At 40.7% G+C, this 20,813-nt stretch overlaps 1 long non-coding RNA gene across 1 annotated transcript in view; it reads left to right on the forward strand.

Moving 5' to 3' along the window:
- Positions 1–16,907, forward strand: part of LOC147356196 (uncharacterized) — a 64,367-nt gene extending 47,460 nt beyond the window's left edge. The window contains exon 2 of the long non-coding RNA XR_015143095.1: positions 16,424–16,907. This is a non-coding gene — a long non-coding RNA (uncharacterized LOC147356196). The remainder of the gene's footprint in view (positions 1–16,423) is intronic.
- The last annotated feature ends 3,906 nt before the right edge of the window (positions 16,908–20,813 follow it).

The following is a 20,813-nucleotide window of genomic DNA, read 5'->3' on the forward strand; positions in this document are numbered from 1 at the left end:
TGGAGGTGAACTGCAAGTAAAGGGAAAGACCATTCCCTGGGTGCATATAAAGCCAAGATTGTACTGAATATTTGAAACAGGGATTTTGATTAAGAAGGCTTCCTTTATTCATATATGGTTTCTTCATTTAAAGACTTGAATTTTAGTGGCTTGTTTTGTGAAAATCCAAGCTCCTTCCTTCCCTCCTTATTTCTAGCATCATCAAGCAGATTTCAGCATGTTGAGGAACACTTTGTACTTGATGACTGATGAGAAAGATAATCTTTAAATTACCCATGAGTTTGTACCCTGTGACGATTTTTGCCAAACAGTAAGACTTCCACAGTTCAGTCCAGTCGCTCAGTTGTGTCCGACTCTTTGTGACCCCATAGACTGCAGCATGCCAAGTCTCCCTGTCCATCACCAGCTCCCGGAGCTTGCTCAAATTCATGTCCATCGAGTCGGTGATGCCACCCAACCATCTCATCTTCTGGAGTCCCCTTATCCTCCTGCCTTCAATCTTTCCCAGCATCAGGGTCTTTTCCAGTGAGTCAGTTCTTTGCATCACGTAGCCAAAGTATTGGAGCTTCAGCTTCAGCACCAGTCCTTCCAATGAATATTCAGGACTGATTTCCTGTAGGATCGACTGGTTTGATCTCCTCACAGTCCAAGGGACTCTCGAATCTTCTCTAACACCAAAGCATCAATTTTTCAGTGCTCAGCATTCTTTATGGTTCAACTCTCACATCCACACATGACTACTGGAAAAATCATAGCTTTGACTAGATGGACCTTTGTTGGCAAAGTAATATCTCTTCTTGTCAATATGCTGTCTTGGTTGGTCACAGCTTTTCTTCCAAGGAGCAAGAGTCTTTTAATTTCATGGTTGCAGTCACCATCTGCAGTGATTTTGGAGTCCAAGAAAATAAAGTCTGTCATGGTTTCCATTGTCTCCCCATCTATTTGCCATGACGTGATGGGACCAGATGCCATGATCTTAGTTTTTTGATTGTTGAGTTTTTGTGGTGTAAGTGAGGGGTTCTGTGGAAAGTCCCTGGGTCATGATGGAGCTTTATTCCTTTAAAAGAATCCCTATTTAAATACATACATTGCACAAGGAAGGAAGAGAGTTACTAACTAGCCTTTTGTTTGCAATCAGTCCACAACAAAGTAGTTCTTGTGAAAATAGGACCCTGGAAGGGGATCTAGAGAGAACAAGTATTACAAATCAGGTATGCAGGCTTCAAAATTATAAGGGGAAAATCACAGTGTAATCAAGAGCCTGATTTTCCTTCTTTCTTTATTGTCTAATTTATTTTCTGAAAAAAATAGTGTGTGAAAACCTCAAGAAAGGAGTCATAATCTTATCTCTTGAAAGCAAATGAAAGCATTAGTCGCTCAGTCATGTCCAACTCTTTGCAGTGCCATGGACTGTAGCTTGCCAGGCTCCTCTGTCCATTGAATTCTTCAGGCAAGAATCCTGGAGTGGGTTGCCGTTTCCTTCCCCGGGGGATCTTCCTGACCTGGGTCTCCTGCACTGCAGGCCGATTCTTTATCATCTGAGCCATGAGGGAAGTGCGTATATTTTCTACTTCTTGCCTACTTCCTTTTATCTTCTCTATATGTGTGGCAACTCACTCATTTTCTTCAGATCTATTACACATATTTACTCACCCTTGCCTTTCAATAGGAATGAGTATTATGCTGTAGCTGCTAACTAAGTGTCCACATCTTCATTAGGCTGTGATTGTATTGTCCCATTCTAAAGATGTCTGAATGTATGAGCTGTCTTCCAGATATTAATCAGTTCATATTGTTTCCTCTTTTTTGTTGTTGTTGTTTTTTAATTTTATTTTATTTTTAAACTTTACAATATTGTATTGGTTTTGCCAAATATTGAAATGAATCTGCCATAGGTATACATGTGTTCCCCATCCTGAACCCTCCTCCCTCCTCCCTCCCCATACCATCCCTCTGGGAAATAGACATCATTACACATAGATGATGATGATAGTGATAGCTGATTGGGAACAATTATTATTCCCATTTTACAGATGAAGGAATTGAGACCCTTGGAACTCAAATACCCTGTCCAGCACCACACTGGAGATAACCCAGGCGGTGTGTTTCTGGTGCTCATGCTTTTAATTCATTACCTTTACTCAACTTTTACCTAAGTTACTCAAATAACTAGATAATATTTATATCAAAATTTACAGATTATTTTGTACACCTTAGTTAAAAATAGTCTGTTTCTGTCTTTTCTTTTGTCTGCCTTTCTTGGGAAATCTCAAGGTCACGTGCAGATCACCAGGGTCCATTTGTTTAGGGCCTTGCTTTCTGTTGGCAATAGCCACTCGTATGCTGCACCTGTGTGTACTTGTGATGTGGGAAGTCATTTCACTGAGGCTCCCCTGGGAGTTGCTTGGGTCTCTTTCATTGGGAATGATTTCCTTAGCCCAAGTGTGAGATGGTGTCAGGGATCAGGTGTGTGATGCCTCTGCAGTGAATCACACACCCTTCTCCCCCTGAAATCTTCTTGTCCTGCTTCTCCCTGGACATCACCAACTCTGCTTCTCTACTTGGAGTTACTCAGCCCTGCTGTCCTTCCAATCCTGCTCAAACCTGGGTGGCTGCCTTGACCCAGTGGAGCAGTTTAACTCTTGAATTTTCTTTTCTTTAATTCATTTGCATGAAATACTGAGATACTTCATACAATAATCACCATGCCCTTCCCAATAATCACCATGGATTATCCATATACTTACACTTTCAGCCCACACAGATCTGTATACATGTTTCTATTTCTCTAAGTGTAGTGGCTTTTCTCGTGGCTCAGTTGATAAACTATCTGCCTTCAATGCAGGAGCAGAGAAGGCAATGGCACCCCACTCCAGTACTCTTGCCTGGAAAATCCTGTGGACTGAGGAGCCTGGTAGGCTGCAGTCCATGGGGTCGCTAAGAGTCGGACACAACTGAGTGACTTCACTTTCACTTTTCACTTTCATGCATTGGAGAAGGAAATGGCAACCCACTCCAGTGTTCTTGCCTGGAGAATCCCAGGGATGGGGGAGCCTGGTGGGCTGCCGCCTATGGGGTCACACAGAGTCGGACACAACTGAAGTGACTTAGCAGCAGCAGCAGCAATGCAGGAGACCTGGGTTCAATTCCTGAGTCAGGAAGATCCCCTGGAGAAGGAAATGGCAACCCACTCCAGTATTCTTGCCTGGAGAATCTCAACGACAGAGGAGTCTGGCAGGCTACAGTCTATGGTGTTGCAGGAGTTGGACATGACTTAGCGACTAAAACCACCACCAAGTGTAGTGGCACATAGTAGGTGCCAGAGAGGTCTTCACCACTAAACTAGGGCCAGAGAGAAGTCATCTTGGAATCGTTGAGGCTCACCTTCTTAGTTCGAGGGAAAAAAAGTTGGGGTTCAACTCTAAGAGATAGAAAACATTCTGACCAGTTCTCTTGGGGTGACTTGTTCAGATTCAGGGAAGTAGGTTGTATAGGTGAACTGTCTAAGTGAACTTATTGTCAGAGGTTATATCAAGTGTTAGTATTCAGATACAATATGGAGACAGGGTCCATGGAGATAGAGATTGTCTTTGCCCAAAGCATTGTTGGGAAAGGGTCCTATCCTGGCGCCCACAGGATCAGCTCTAGCCAAGGGTTCTATTTTTACCCTAGGCTTTAGATCCAACATGTATGAATAGCTTGTTGGTACAGAGAATACTTTTCTTACCAGCATCTTCCATGCTAAGATTCATTCTGGATTGCCTGGTGTCTTCCACCGAAGTAACTCCACTACTGTCATGCAGCTTGGTTCTATCACAGGCCAAATTCTTACAACTTCACACCGGTAGGGAAATCAGAAATTAAAAGAACTTCCATCATTAGGAACCTGGGCATCCTGTCTGGGGGCTCTTCCACTAAGCAAAACACTGGGGGATGGATAGACGACCATAAAGCGATTGGCTTCTGTGTAAACTATGTAGCTGCCCATTGGCTGTGGCTTTTATCAGAGTCGGGGCTTTGCATTACATTATAAACATCAAGGCGTGATTCACCAAGGCTGATTTATCATTAGAATCAGTGTACATAATTGTGTACATAATTGTGTACATCAATAGAGGTCTCAGGTGAACTGATCCCACTTTCTCTAGACTCTTTTAAGCATGAGGGGAATCTCTGGAAGTAGGAGCCTGGGGGATAATAGTCTTGATTTCTAGAAAATCTGCTATTGCCAGAGGTGTGTGCTTAGTCGCTCAGTCGTGTCTGACTCTTTGCAACCCCCTGGACTGTAGCTTGCCAGGCTCCTCTGTCCATGGGGATTCTCTAGGCAAGAATACTGGAGTGGGTTGCCGTGTTCTCCTCCAGGGCATCTTCCCAACCCAGGTACCAAACCCAGGTCTCCTGCATTGCAAGTGTATTCTTTACCATCTGAGCCACCAGGGAAGCTCACTGCAAGAATACTGGAGTGAGTAGCCTATCCCTTCTCCAGGGGATCTCCCTGACCCAGGAATCGAACCGGGGTCTCCTGCATTGCAGGCAGTAGGCTTAAGCATTTACGTTTTGGAAATAGAGAGAAGCCAGTGTGAATAGACACTCCAGATATCATATTCTTACAGTCATATGTATATATGTGGCTGTGTATATATTTAGGCATATAAAGGTAGAAGGGAAGGAGAAGTTAACTGAATAGTAACATATCATCACTGGGAAAACAGAGTAGATACCAAACTGAGGTTCAAAAGTATGGATTTGATTCATTTTCTATAAAAATAGAATGTCTGTTAGTTCTGCCAATAAATTCAAATTATTAGTTATGACTATAACTTAAGAATCATCCAGTGTAGATACAATATCAGAACCACAATTTAATAAAAATCAACTAAAAAGTTGGGCAAAATTTCAGACATGCTAAGAAGTTATAAGGATTTTACATGTCTCTGTCCTGACTTTCTTCCAAACTGCTAAATATGAAACGCTATCACACATGTTTAAGTGTTGGTCTCAGTAACATCCCTAGCTTATGTGACACACCGATGGTGGGCTCTTGGTCAGCCAAGTGACCAATGTTCTGGTTTGCCTAGGATGGAGGGTGACCCAGAGATGTGAGATTGTCATTGTTAAAATTGGGACTGTTCTGGGCAAACTAGAACAAGTTGGTTATCCTACTGGCCAAACACCTCTTCTTGAAGGGGTGATCAGTGTACTTGGGTTTCTTCCACTTTATGACTTCAACATCTTTACCATTTGATTTCCAAGATTACCTTGAGGGCTATATTTATTCCCATCCAGCCAGAAAAGGAAAAGAATATGGAAGCTACCATGGGAGTCACATATTAAAAATGCAGTATCTGTGAGTTGCGATAAAGCAAAGTACAGTGAGGTCTGCCTGATATAGCACTTCCACTTGGCTGGAATTTGGTCATATGGGTACATGGAATTTTAACAAAGTCTAGAGGAAAATAACCTATTTGTGTTTCCAGGAGGTAAAGGAGACTAGCTAGTCAATCTCTACCCTATCTAAGGAGGTTGGCCCCAGGAATCAGGGTTTCAACCCTGATAAAGATCATAGTGCATAAAGATGGCATTGGAGCAGTGAAGTCACCCACCTTTGGGGACCATGCTTTCATAGACAATATTATTATCAGTGACTTATGTGAATTAATGCTCTGTACCTTATGTAAGACCCCTGAGATTTTTGTGAAGATGACCTCAGTAATGACTCAGTTTGACATTTTCTCCATTCAGGGAGGAAAAAACAGTTAAATCTGATTCAGACGACGTTTTTAACTATTGCTTCACAACAAACCACCACAAAACGTCAGTGGCTTAGTACAATGAGCTTTTCTCTATTACGTTTCTCTGTTGGCGAGTGGGCTAGCTTTATCTGACCTAGACAGGGCTTGGTCCTATTCCGTCAGTTGGATACAAGTCTGTTGAACGTGTCCCTCATCCTTCTTGGACCAGCAGCATGTTCTTCTCACGGAGAAAGGCAGAAATACAAAAGGAGTGAGCAAAAACATATCCTTCTTCTTAACATTTGGGTTCAAATCTGGTCCTTTGTCTCTCCTCTCATATTTCATTGGTCAGAGCAAGTCCCATGGCCAATCCCAAAATCCATGGAGTAAAGAAGCATGCACCTCTCATGGAGATGAGGAGAGAGAGTGAACATATGCTTATTAATAATTTAATCCACCACACAAAAATGAAGTAAAGATTATATATTACCTGAAGTTGAAATAACATTTACTTCTTAAAGATAGAAGTTCACGTAAGGAAGATGGAAAACTGTCTCAGAAGTAACACAAAGTTTTGGTGTCTCTGTGACAGAAGGAATATACAGCAGGACTCACAAAGGACTGGAATAGTAGTCCGTCACTATTGAGGATAAAATGCCCTGTTTACTGACCCAGCCATCTTCTGTTCCCCTGATTGCTATGCTGTGCTTAGTCAGTCATGTCTGCTCTTTATGACCCCATGGACTGTATGTAGCCCGCCAGGCTCCTCTGTCTATGGGGATTCTCCAGGCAAGAATACTGGAGTGGGTTGCCCTGCCCTCCTCCAAGGGATCTTTCCAACCCAGGGATTGAACCCAGGTCTCCTACATTGCAGGTGGATTCTTTACTGTCTGAGCCACCAGGGAAGCCCGAGAATACTAGAGTGGTTAGCCCCTCTCCAGGGGAACTTCCCAGCCCAGGAACTGAACCAGAGTGGCTTCCCATGTAGCTCAGCTGGTAAAGAGTCCGCCTGCAATGTAGGAGACCTGGGTTCGATCCCTGGGTTGGGAAGATTCCCATGGAGGAGGGCGTAACAGCCCGCTCCAGTATTCTTGCCTGGAGAATCTCCATGGACAGCCTGGTGGGACACAGTCCATGGGGTTGTACATGACTGAGCGCCCAAGTCCAAAGCACTCCTGCATTGCAGGTGGATTCTTTACCAGCTGAGCTACTATTATCCCTGCTGCTTTCTCTGAATGCACTGAAAGAAAGGGTCTCATTGAGTCATTAGTACTTCTGGCCACCCAGTATTGGGCTGTGTCTCCTCTTCTGTCGTCTCATGGCTTATTGAACTTCTCTAGGTATTAGCACCTATCACTAATTCTACCAGTTAGCAGGTCACAAGACAGTCTGTATAGAAAATTGCCTCAGTGGGAAGTACTGGGCATAGCAGAGATTAAGATGTTGTGAATTCCCTGAACATTGTCATTTATTTATCTATTTGTTCATTTTTCAAATATTCATCAAATGCTTGAGGTAATGAATAAAAAGACACAGAACCTGTGCTGTGGAAAACACAGTTTTATGGGAGACAGAGAAATACAAATAAATCTGTGTTCCTTGAATCTATAATACTCCTTGGGTCTATAGCACATATCTTTCAAAAAATTTTAATGTTTCTGAAATATAAAAGTATCTTATTATTGATATCAATGCAACAAGTTTATAGGAATTAGGCAGTGAATAATGTGTGATATAGTTGTGCATGAACAAACAGCTTTTTATCAAATATCATTTATTGCATTCTAATCTTGGTTAAGTTGTTTATATTGTTAGTTTAATCTGGTTTGAATTTGTAAACTTTAATCCTTATTTTTACTTGAAATGAAAAAAATAACCTATGCTGCTGCTAAGTCGCTTCAGTCGTGTCCGACTCTGTGCGACCCCAGAGACGACAGCCCACCAGGCTCCCCTGTCCCTGGGATTCTCCAGGCAAGAACACTGGAGTGGGCTGCCATATTTTTGGACTATGTAATTTTATTTTAATCTCTATAACTGCTTGAGCATAATTTTTAAAGAATAAACTACATTAAGATTCTAAATTTATTATGCATAATTATTGAATAATTTGACAGTTCCAACTGAGGAAAAGTATTATTGAGGTATAGAAAGAAGAGCAAAATAAGTAAAAGTTTTGGTCATGATAATTGCATTTTTCTGAACAATGTGTTTTTGTCCAGAACTGTGGAATATTCTTTAAGAGATGGGAATACCAGACCACCTCACCTGCCTTCTCAGAAATGTGTATGCAGGTCAAGAAGCAATAGTAGAACTAGATATGGAACAGCAGACTGGTTCCAAATCGGGAAAGGAGTATATCAAGGCTGTATATTGTCACCCTGCTTATTTAACTTATATGTAGAGTACATCATGCGAAATGCCGGGCTGGGTGAAGCACAAGCTGGAATCAAGATTGCAGGGAGAAATATCAATAACCTCAGATACGCAGATGACACCACCCTTATGGCAGAAAGCAAGAAGAACTAAAGAGCCTCTTGATGAAAATGAAAGAGGAGAGTGAAAAAGTTGGCTTAAAATTCAACATGCAGAAAACTAAGATCATGTCATCTGGTCCCATCACTTCATGACAAATAGATGGGGAAACAATGGAAACAGTGAGATACTTTATTCTCGGGGGCTCCAAAATCACTGTAGATGGTGACTGCAGCCGTGAAAGGAAAAGACGCTTGCTCCTTGGAAGAAAAGCTATGACAAACCTGGACAGCATATTAAAAAGCAGAGACATTACTTTGTCAACAAAGGTCCATCTAGTCAAAGTTATGGTTTCTCCAGTAGTCATGTATGGATGTGAGAGTTGGACCATAAAGAAAACTGAGTGCCAAAGAATTGATGCTTTCGAACTGTGGTATTGGAGAAGACTCCTGATAGTCCCTTGCACTGCAAGGAGATCAAATAAGTCCATCCTAAAGGAAATCAGTCTTGAATCTTTATTGGAAGGACTGAGGCTGAAGCTCCTATACTTTGGCTACCTAATGCAAAGAACTGACTCATTGAAAAAGACCCTGATGCTGGCAAAGATTGAATGTGGGAGGAGAAGGGGACAGCAGAGGATGAGATGGTTGGGTGGCATCACTGACTCGATGGACATGATTTTAAGCAAACTCTCAGAGTTGGTGATGGACAGGAAAGCCTGGCATGTTACAGTCCATGGGGTCTCAAAGAGTCAGACATGGCTGAGAAACTGAACTGAACTGTCTAATATCAAAAACTGGAAATAGAACTGCCATACAACCCAGCAATCCCACTGCTGGGCATACACACCAAGGAAACCAGAATTGAAAGAGACACATGACCCCAATGTTCATTGCAGCACTGTTTACAATAGCTAGGACATGGAAGCAAGCTAACATCCATTGGCAGAAGAATGGATAAGAAATTGTGGTACATATATGCAATGGAATATTACTCATCTATTAAAAACAACACATTTGAATCAGATCTAAGGAGGTGGATGAAACTGGAGTCTATTATACAGAGTGAAGTAAGTTAGAAAGAAAAAACACCAATACAGTATATTAATGCATATATATGGAATTCAGAAAGACAGTAATGACGACTCTATATGGGAGACAGCAAGAGAGACAGATGTAAGGAACAGGCTTTTGGACTCCGGGAGAAGGCAAGTGTGAGATGAATTAAGAGAACAGAATTGAAGCATGTATATTATCATATGTGAAATAGAGGACTAGTTCAAATATGATGCAGCCAACAGAGCACTCAAAGCCAGTGCACTGGGACAACCCAGAGGGATGGAATGGGAAGGGAGGTGGAAGGGGGTTCGGGATGGGGACACATGCACACCCGTGGCTGATTCATGTCTGTGTATAGCAAAAACCACCACAATTATTGTAAAGTAATTAGCCTCCAATTGAAATAAATAAATTAATTTTTTAAAATGTGTCAAAACTTTTATGGTAATCTACCTCTTCTTTTTAATGTAATATTTAATACTAGTACTAACAGGCTAATTGCTGAAATCCATTTTGTGGTTTTCTATCTTTGAGATTCATAGTTTGAGTTATAGCCAGGGACATGCTTATCATCCACAAAAATAAATTTTTTTTTAATTCAGAGATTTTAATATTAAATAATTGCTGGGAAACATTCCTACTTAGGAAAAATGTGAAGTTAAATACTCAAATGTGTGTCATTTCCATTTAAAATTAAGAAATGCTATTATTTAAAAATATAGCTCCACTGTTATATCCAGCATGTTCTAACAAGTTTCAAATTTATTTTATATACTCAACTTCATCAATAATACCTAAAATATTACTATTCAGTGCTTCTCATTTTATGAAATTAAGGTCTCTAGTTTCTATATACTATGATGAAATATTAAAATGAGAAAATATTGTATATCAAGAAGGTTGCCCACTCAGGCTAAAATATTTAATTATTGAAAGTAGGAACTACTAAATATTCTAGAATAGATCATAGATATACAAAATTGGGAAGATTTGGTGTGATTGACTGATGTATAGTGAAAAACTATCATTCAGGTGCTCATCTTTGTCAAAATCTTCCAGCTTAGTTTCAATAGAAGCTTTTAAATTCCCATGATATTTAATTCATTAAAAAAGAGAAAATTAGAAATTCAGTCAGCAGGAAATGCAGATGCAATTGTGTTCTTTGATAAACTTCAAATTTATAACATCACCTCCAAATATCCCATTGAAGGAGAGGTCATGAACACAAACCATGGAAGCAGTAACACTGTGATGAGATGCCTGATTACTAACTACCAAAGGTGATGTAGAAGAAATCTAAGGGACTTCTCTGGTGGTCCAGTAGCTAAGACTCTGTGCCCCCGATTTAGGACGGCTGGCATAGATCCCTGATCAGGGAACAAGATCCCACATACTCATGTTCATATGCTGCAACTAAAGATTCTGTGAGTCGGAACCAAAATCAAAGACCCTGCATGCTGCAACTAAGCCCTGGCACAGCCAATAAATTATTACTTTTTTTAAAAAAAGAAGAAATCTTAGATTCTTGAGTGAAGAAGATTTAAACTCAGATTTCAGAGAGGAATCCAGGAAGGCTACTAGGAAAGGGATAAAACCTGAATTGTACTTTGAGTATGAATAGCAGTTACCTAAACAGATAAGTGAAGCAAGGAAATTATCTGCAGCAGTAATAGAAAATGCAAAAGAATGGAGATGTTTACCCACAACCTGTGATGTGAATGCAATGGTGCAGGAAGATAGAAACTTGACAAGAGTTTGGATAAGAAATATCTTTGTCCCATGTTTAGGGTCTGGAATTTATAATGAAGACACCAGGGAGCCACTTCAAGCTTTACATCACCAGAGTGAAATGATCGGATCTGTTTCAGAAAGATAACTCAGAAAAGAGTGTGGATAATGCACCAGCCTCGCCCCAGAGAGAGACTGGAGGCAAAAACTCCAGTTAGAAAATGATAAGTAAGAGCCTAACCTAGGGCAGTGGTGGCGGGGGGTGGAATGGAAGGTGTGTATTTGAGAAATATTAAGAACATAGAGCTTTCCTGGTAGTCCAATGGTTAAGAATCCCCCTCACAATGCAACAGACACCAGTTTGATCCCAGGGCTGGGAAGATCCCACAAGCTGTGGAGTAACTAAGCCCACATGCTGCCACTACTGAAGCCTGTGTGCCCTAGAGCCCATGCTGCATGACAAGAGAAGACGCTACAACAAGAAGCCTACAACCAGCCAACTAGAGAGTAGCCCCGGCTCGTGCAAGTAGAAAGCCTGCACGCAGCCATGATGATCCAGCATAGCTAAAAAGAAAAATTCAAAAATACTTAGCATGACCAAGATGTGCTGATGAGATAGTAAGATGGTGAAGGCTCCAGAATACCCTGGGTAAATGGGTGGATGGTGATGTCATTCCCTCAAAAGAGAAAGAAAAGGAGGTATATCTGGGAGAGATGGGAAGCAGAGATGATGACCTTAATTGTGGACCTGTTTGAGGCATCCATGAGACATCGAAGAGGAGACATCACATGGAATAACAACATAAGAGAGGGCATTACTCTTGTCTGTCACAATTCACACTTCAGTCAGTTCATTCAGTTGCTCAGTCTTGTCCGACTCTTTGTGACCCCATGGAATGCAGCATGCCAGGCTTCCCTGTCCATCACCAACTCCCGGAGCTTACTCAAATTCATGCCCATCAAGTTGGTGATGCAATCCAGCCATCTCATCCTTTGTCATCCCCTTCTCCTCCTCCCTTTACTCTTTCCCAGCACCAGGGTCTTTTCCAATGAGTCAGTTCTTCGAATCAAAGTACTGGAGCTTCAGCTTCAGCATCATTCCTTCCAATGAATGTTTGGGAGTGAGTTCCTTTAGGATTGACTGGTTTGATCTCCTTGCAGTCCAAAGGACTCTCAAGAGTCTTCTCTAACACCACAGTTCAAAAGCATCAATTCTTTAGCTCAGCTTTTTTTATAGTCCAACTCTTACATCCATACATGACTACTGGAAAAACCATGGCTTCGACTAGATGGGCCTTTGTTGGCAAAGTAATGTCTCTGCTTTTCAATATGTTGTCTCTTTTGGTCATAGCTTTTTTACCAAGGAGCCAGTGTCTTTTCATTTCACAGCTACAATCACCATCTGCAGTGATTTTTTGAGCCCAAGAAAATAAAGTCTGTTACTCTTTCTATTTTTTCCCCCATCTGTTTGCAATGAAGTGATGGGACCAGATGCCATGATCTTAGTTTTTTGAATGTTGAGTTTTAAGCCAACTTTTTCACTCTCCTCTTTCACTTTCATCAAGAGGCTCTTCAGTTCCTCTTCACTCTCTGCATATCTGTGGTTATTGATATTTCTCCTGGCAATCTTGATTCCAGCTAGTGTTTCATCCAACCTGGCATTTCACATGATGTACTCTGCATAGAAGTTAAATAAGCAGGGTGACAACATACAGCCTTGACGTACTCCTTTTCCTATTTAGAACCAGTCTGTTGTTCCATGTCCAGTTCTAACTGTTGCTTCTTGATCTCATACAGATTTCTCAAGAGGCAGGTAAGGTGGTCTGGTATTCCTGTCTCTTGAAGAATTTTCCACAGTTTGTTGTGATCCACACAGTCAAAGGCTTTGGCATAGTCAATAAAGCAGAAATAGATGTTTTTCTGGAACTCTCTTGCTTTTTCTGTGATCCAATGGATGTTGGCAATTTGATCCCTGGTTCCTCTATTTTTTCTAAGTCCAGCTTGACCATCTGGAAGTTCACGGTTCATGTACTGTTGAAGCCTGGCTTGGGGAATTTTGAGCATTACTTTCACACTAGCATACTTTAATTCTAGTGGCTTTCTTTAACAGACACCTCACACCAAAACAAGAGTGTTTTTCTGCTGAGGTCTAGATTCCAGGTGTTAGTCAGCAAGAATTTTCCATGTGAATATAATTGGAATTTCTTTATAAAACTATGGAAAAAGCACACAGCCCCAGCCTACAGTATTTTGATGAAACTAGATGAGATGAATTTTGGCTTAATCAAATCTAGGTGAATTGAGATCTCAAAACTTGGAAAAAGTAGGGTTAAGATAAAAAGAATAAAGTCTTCCTTCTCTAGAGGGTAGTTAATTTACAGACTTAGGTAAAAAGTAAAATACAGGATGCTCAGGTAAATAAATTTCAGATAAAAGTGAATGTTTTTAGTATGTCTCAACTATTGAATGGACTTAGACTAAAAAAGTTACATGTTGTTTATCTGAAATTTAAATTTAACTGTGTACTCTATTTTTTATGTGCTAAATTTGACACCCTTATATAGGCATTCATTTTGTAATGAATGAATTTCTAATGGCCTATATAGGCATCCATTTTATGCTGAAAACATAAAACCTAGTAGCTGTATTTGTTTCCTATTGGTTCTAAAACGAATTATCACAAAGTGAGTGACTTAAAACTATACCAATTTATTATCTTGCAGCTTTGGAGGTCGAAATTCTGAAATGGGTCTCACTGGGCTAAAACCCAGGCATTCTCAGGCCTGCATTTATTCTGGAGGCTGTAGGGGAAAAGTCATTCCCTTGCTGTTTCCAGTTTCTAGAATCTTCCTACTTTGCTCGGCTCTTGGCCTCTTCTTCATCTTCAAAGTCATCATTATTGTATATTTCAATCTCTGTTTCTGACTCCTCTGCCTCCCTCTTTTAAAGATTGTGTGTTTACAGTGAACCCACTTGGATAATACAGGATAATCTCCCTCTCTCATGACTCTTAATCACATCTGCGATGTTTTCATATAAGGTATATTCACATATCAGACAAAATATTCACCAACTCTAGGGGATTAAGACCTGGGCACTTTGGGGGTCATTTTTCCACCTACCACAGCAGCTCTCCAAAGACATTAGACTCATGCATGTGAAGTCTTTAATGGACAAAGTTTTTGTATCCTGTGTGATATGTCACCTCCAGTTTTCTGACGTTTTTCATCCATTTTGTCTGCCAGTCAGGACAGAATTCTGTAATGTAGTTGGTCTATAAGCAAGGCAGCAACATATTTCAAATCCTCTTGGGCTCAGCTATACCAGGATGTAAGACGGTCTTACATCCTAGTTGGTTGAGTTATAACAGGGCTATGAGGGGGTGGCCTGGCAGATGAGGTTGATAAAGAACGCATTATCTTAAAGATGCCCTGAAGCTCCCTCCTGGATGCTCCCAATGTTTATGGATATTAGAAGGCAGGGGGACATGACTGGAAGGAATTCTACAGAATATTTCTTTTATTTTTACCTAAGTGAAAGTCGTGTCCAGACTACAATCATGTCCGACTCTTTGCTACTCCATGGAATTCTCCAGGCCAGAATACTGGAGTGAGTAGCCTTTCCCTTCTCCAGGGGATCTTCCCAACCCAGGGATCGAACCCAGGTCTCCTACATTGCAGGAAGATTCTTTACCAGCTGAGCCACAAGGGAAGCCCGCTTTTTTTTTTTTTTTAAACCTAAGATTTTCTTTAAAAAAAAAAAATAGCATTAAGAGAGAATGCAGACAAAGTAACTAAAAGGCCAGTGTCTTAATTCATTTGGGCTGCATAGCAAAGTGCTAGGTATAGATGGTTGATAGACATCAGAAATTGATTTCTCACAGTTCTGGAGGCTGGAAGTCTGAGATCAGGGTGTTAGCATGACTGGATGAGAACCATCTGCCTGGTCTCAGACCTCTCATTGTATCCTCACATGGCAGAAGGGTCAAAGCGGCTCTGTGAGTCTCTTTTATAAGAGCACTAATCCCATTAATGAGGTCTCCACTCTTATGACTTAAAGTGAAAGTGAAGTTCCTCAGTCGTGTCCAACTCTTTGCGACCCCATGGACTATAGCCTACCAGGTTCCTCTGTTCATGGGATTTTCCAGGCAAGGATACTGGAGTGGGTTACCATTTCCTTCTCCAGGGGATCTTCCTGACCCAGGGATGGAAGCCGGGTCTCCAGCATTGGAGGCAGATGCTTTAACCTCTCCACCTTCAAATCCCTCACCTCCTAATACCATCATGTTGGGTATTAAGATTTCAACATAGAAATTTGGGGGATGGGTAGGTAAACACAAACATTCAAACCATAGCAGCTGGGTCAGAATGCCAAAGCAAGTGATGAATATGATCATTTCAATCAAGTAGGCAATTTTTGAAGCTGGTTGACAGTACATCAAGTTTATTACTTGATGTCAGATAGAAAAGTTAAAAAAAATAGCTATTTGGTTTTACTTCATCACTGATTGGGTTTCCCTGGTGGCTCAGGTGGTTAAAAAAAAAAAATCAGCCTGCAGTATGAGAGATCTGCAATCCGAATTCAATCCCTCAGCCGGAAAGATCCCTTGGAGAAGTAATGGCGGAAAGATCCCTTGGAGAAGTAATGGCTACCCACTCAAGTATTCTTTCCTGGAGAATTCCATGGAGTGAGGAGCCTGGTGGGTTATATAGTCCATGGGGTTGCAAAGAGTTGGACATGACTGAGCAACTAACACTTTTCCTTCATCATTGCTTATGACCATATAAAAGTTCTATTAAACACCTAGTACGTCATAGGTCCTGGGCCAGAAAATTTTACTACATTATTGTCTTCACTTCTCATATTAATACTTCAAGCTAGATATTATATTCACCATTTTACACTAGCAGAAATTGAGGATCAGGGAGATCAGCTTGCCTGTCTAAGGTACCATGAGCTTAATGTCAGAGCCAGATTCACTTGTAGATTTGTGTTTACCCCAAGCCATCTTTATTCATTGTGTTATGTTTCTGGGATGTTGGCATATACTGTTTTAACAGCTACAAAAAGGAGCAGTGAGACTACAATCAGGGGCATATTAATTGTTCTTTGTCCTTCATGGGGGAAAGGCCTGTTAGTCACATATAAATATCCTTCAGCTGTGTGAGAACAGCCATGTAGCATTTACTTCACAAGGATAACCATGGCCCTTTCTAGAAGAGCTGCCCATTCCCTTTGCAGCCCATCCCTTCCTTTCTTCCCATAGTTCAGTATTTGCTTCATGAGGAGATTACACTGAGGTAATACATTCTGAACGTTGAAACACATTTTGGGCTTCTCTGGGGGAGACATGGATTTCTGGCTGTCCTTCACTTTCCTCTTTTGTTCTTTGTACAGTGAAGCTCCAGGGAGCTTTCTCTTTTTTTCCACCAGGGTTTCACTGTCCTGAAGCATTCAGGGGTTGGAAACCCAACAGACTAGTGAGCCAGTGAGAGGCGTTGGACCACGGTCAGACCCAACCCAATGACATCAACGGAGACAATCTCAGTCTGCTGCAAATATGTTTTTCTGAACACACCCAAATCCCAAAGATGTTCGTCTTCTCTCGGCTCCCCGACATCCGCTTTGTCAAATCACAGACTGTTACAGAGAAACAAACGCAGTCTAGATTCCCAATAGACTCCTACCTAGGGACACTAGTCTTCCTTAGAATAGCAAGAAGCAAGGGGTTTCAGAATCGTTTTTGAACATTTTATGGGTCAAAGAGTTTCAAAATCATTCGTTTCAGTTGAAGAATCCAGAGAAAGGGAACCAGGTGCAAAGCTGTCTGAATTTGGCAAAGTGAGGATCTTTGAGCAGTAAATGACTTAACAGAAATACATGGAATGCTTTGAAATAAACTCAGTGATTTCTTTTCCATTCTTTCTTTTAATTAAAAAAAAATTATTAGGGTATGGCTCCTTTACAATATTATGAAGTGAAGTGAAACCGCTTTGTGCATACATATACCCCACTGCCCTCTTGACCTTCCTTCACCCCCACCCCTCCCACCCCTGATCCCACCTGTCTAGGTCATCACAGAGCACCAAGCTGAGCTCCCTGTACCGACTTTCCATTTTCTTTTCTAAGTAGCTGCATAATTTGCTGGTAGGGAGGGACAAGTTGGAACTTACGCATCTACTAACGGGGAACAACGTGGGCAAGTGAGGCAGACCCAGACTTCAGACCAGCTCCGTCACCTACTGACAGGATCACCCTAGATAAATGTTCAAACTTCTCACATCCATAGCTCTCTCAATGGTGACTTAATAATTCTCTTTTGGGGATGTTAACAGGAGGATCTTTGTAAATTGCTTGGTACACAAGCCGTCACTCAATCAGCCATAGCTACTGCTCTTCCTCAGCACCTGGAACATAGCTGAACTTTAATCAGTTTTGGAGGAAAGGAAGGACAGAGGACGATGCCTAAAGTCACAGAAGCTTCTCTTTTTCCAAGTGTCATTTCCCTTTCCCAAGCAATCACTGAACTTGTCTCTTGTTCTTCCTTGCTTTGCTCATGCTAATCCTGTTTTCTCTTGCCCTCCACTAACATTTTTTTACTCTTGATTATAATGAATCAACATTCCTTGAGCTTCTTCTACGCAACAGTCACTCAGGTATCAAGAAGAAAACAAAAATAAGACAAAGATCCTCCCTTCAAAGCACTACTGCTTGCTGTTCAACAAAAAGTATAAGACATAAACCTGTAATATAAAGAAGCAGGAAAATGTGTAATATGTCTACTAACGTGCTTTGGGATAAAAGTGGGGAAGAGCTTCCCATAAGACCCAGCATTTGTGTTGGACTTAAGCAGGATTTGGACTTGCAGAAAAAGAGCCAAATGACATCCAGGAAAGGAACCAGCAAAAGCCAATGGATGCTGCATACGAAGGGTAACACAATTTATCATAGTAACTGTAAGAAACCAAACACCTACTGTGTGTCAGGCGCTATTCTAAATGCTTTACATGTATGATTTCATTTAATTATGAAAACAAAATACAAATATAAATTATTATATTTAAATATAAAAATAAATATGTTTTATTTATGAATTATTTATAACTATTATATTTTATAAATATATGATATGTAATATAAATACAAATTATATATGTAATATAAATATAAATTATATATGTAATATAAATATAAATTATTTCTGTCTTGATTTAAATTAATATGTGCCCAGAGGGCACAGGCTCCAACAGAAGGAAGGTTAAGACAGAACAGCTGAGCTATCAACACAGTGCTTTGAGGATACAGAGTACTAAGTCCTTTTTAACTTCCTTTTTATAATAACTCTAAGAAAGAAGATGAGACTATTCACCGGTTAGGTAGTTTGAACATATAAACACAGGGCCTGAAGGGATGAAGAAACTTTCTTACCATTTCCATACTTATGCTGTATCTTGTCATTACAAAACTCTGTGGTTTGTTTATAAGAAGTTCCCTATGGGAATCACCTACCCTAATTACAACAAACCTTAACTTTGAGGCTATGATACTTATTTTCATTAAATTATATTCATTGTTCGTTAGAGAAGATTGCATTTACTTATGAATCATAATAGTAACTGATTTTATTACACTTACTCTTATAAAAGGCTATCATATTCTTTTGAAGTTAGGAAAAATATGTTTTTTTTCCCTTGTAAAATTATGTAAGTAAAAACTAAATAGTGATTTTAGTAGAACTATCTTTAACAGTCAATGCAGATATCTTGGCATTTCACTGGTATGTGATTTTGGTACTGGTATGTGATTTTGGTACAAGGTAATCACTAAAGGGGTATTGTCTATAAGCTTAAATTATATTAATACATAATGGCCCATCTCTGGGAACCCTGACTCCCAGGTAATGAGCATTAAGCTAAAGTACCTGCCTTTAGCACACAGGAAGCATCCTGACCAGGCCTCCCTGTGAACGGCTGCCTTAAGAATGAAATGAACACATCTCCACTGGAGGCTGACTGGAACCAGGAAATGTTTGGCTTTACTCCCTCCCCTATTAGTATAAAAGAAGGTTGAATTCTAACTCAGACAAGATGGTTCTTTGGAACATAAGTCCACCATCTTATTGGTCTGTTGGCTTTCTGAATTAAGTCGCTATTCCTTGCCCCAAAAACTTGTTTCTCAATTTATTGGTTTCAATGGCACCCCGCTCCAGTACTTTTGCCTGGAAAATCCCATGGACGGAGGAGCCTGGAAGGCTGCAGTCCATGGGGTCGCTAGAGTTGGACACGACTGAGCGACTTCACTTTCACTTTTCACTTTCATGCATTGGAGAAGGAAATGGCAACCCACTCCAGTGTTCTTGCCTGGAGAATCCCAGGGACGGGGGAGCCTGGTGGGCTGCCGTCTATGGGGTCGCACAGAGTCGGACACGACTGAAGCGACTTAGCAGCAGCAGCGGCGGCAGTGCGGGAGCATGTGAGCTTAGACTCAGCATCGCTGTATTCTTCCACATGTCTTTGCATCACTTCCTCTTCTCTACTATTCAGGTCATCAGATTGCTGTTAGAATTTCTCTTCTGAGTGAGCTTCTTGGACTTTTCCACACAAAATAGGAATCATCTGCCCATGGTCGTCTATTTATTTAGTGCTATTTTATTATCTTCATAACTCTCATCATGAAAAGATTTATATCACTCATATATTCATACTTACTTGACTAGCTCTCCCACTAACTGAAGGCTCCAAGAGGGTAGGGTGTTTTTGTTGTTGCTTTGTTTTTCATGGCCGAATCCCTGCAGTGTAGGAAAGTACCTGGAACATGGTAGAGGGTCATTAAATATTGCTGCGTGAATGAACAAATAACTGAATAAAATGAATGAGCCCAGCTTCAAGGAGGTCTTGTGAAAATCTTTGCTTCTTTCCCTCTGGCATCGCATTAAACACAGTCAAGAGTTTTAAGTTCAGTAGTTTTCCAAGAATGTGTGCATTTCAAAGGAAGTGTCTAGGAAGCAATATCAAACCACAAGCTAGTACAATGACTGTCTAATGCAGGCATTCAGAGCCTGTGCCTAATTGGTATTTTTAATATTAAAGGATGTATTTAGTGGGAATTAAATTTTTCTATCTACTTTTATTTTTATGGTTTTCATACATGTGTGTGTGTATATATACATATATAGAGAGACAACCACCAGATAGAAGATATTTTAAAATATTGAAGCTTCTTCAATAATAGCAAAAGACATAAAATTTCTACAGAAAACTTAGCTAGAAATGTAGACAATGTATACAAGGGAAACTGTAAGACTCCCTGATAAAGGCACAATGTACACTTTCTGATATTTATGAGCAGAGGTATTAACCCTTAACACATCACATAACTGCTAAGCTGTGTCAACACTAACAGTCACAAAGGATGACAATGTTGAATTTTAACTAGAAAAGGGTGAAGGTTGAGAAATCCTGTCTACCTTTGTGTTCTGGAAAATGATTTACTGCGAGATATCACCCTTCTTCGTATAACATACCTAAGACTCACGGATTCCCCACTTTTTACCTGTGACAAGGTCAGACACAGTCCCTTCAAATTTCCGTTCTTTGTCTCACAAGTAGTTAGCTGAACTACTTGTCCACATTGATCGATGATACAAAATACTTCTGATTCTGTACTTCTCTCCTTCCCCCAAGTGCCTGAACCCTGCCCCTCACTCAGGTCAGCACCCAGACCCTACTGAGAATGCACCAGGCTCAGAGCGAAACGTTCTTTACTATCTGATCATGTCACCCTTTCCTCCTGCCTCCCCATACTCAGTTCTTCCCAATCCTGT

The sequence above is a fragment of the Bos grunniens genome, chromosome 16 (genome assembly GCF_055505025.1).
Source record: "Bos grunniens cultivar Pamir isolate PY7600 chromosome 16, Bosgru_T2T1.0, whole genome shotgun sequence".
NCBI lineage: Eukaryota > Metazoa > Chordata > Mammalia > Artiodactyla > Bovidae > Bos > Bos grunniens.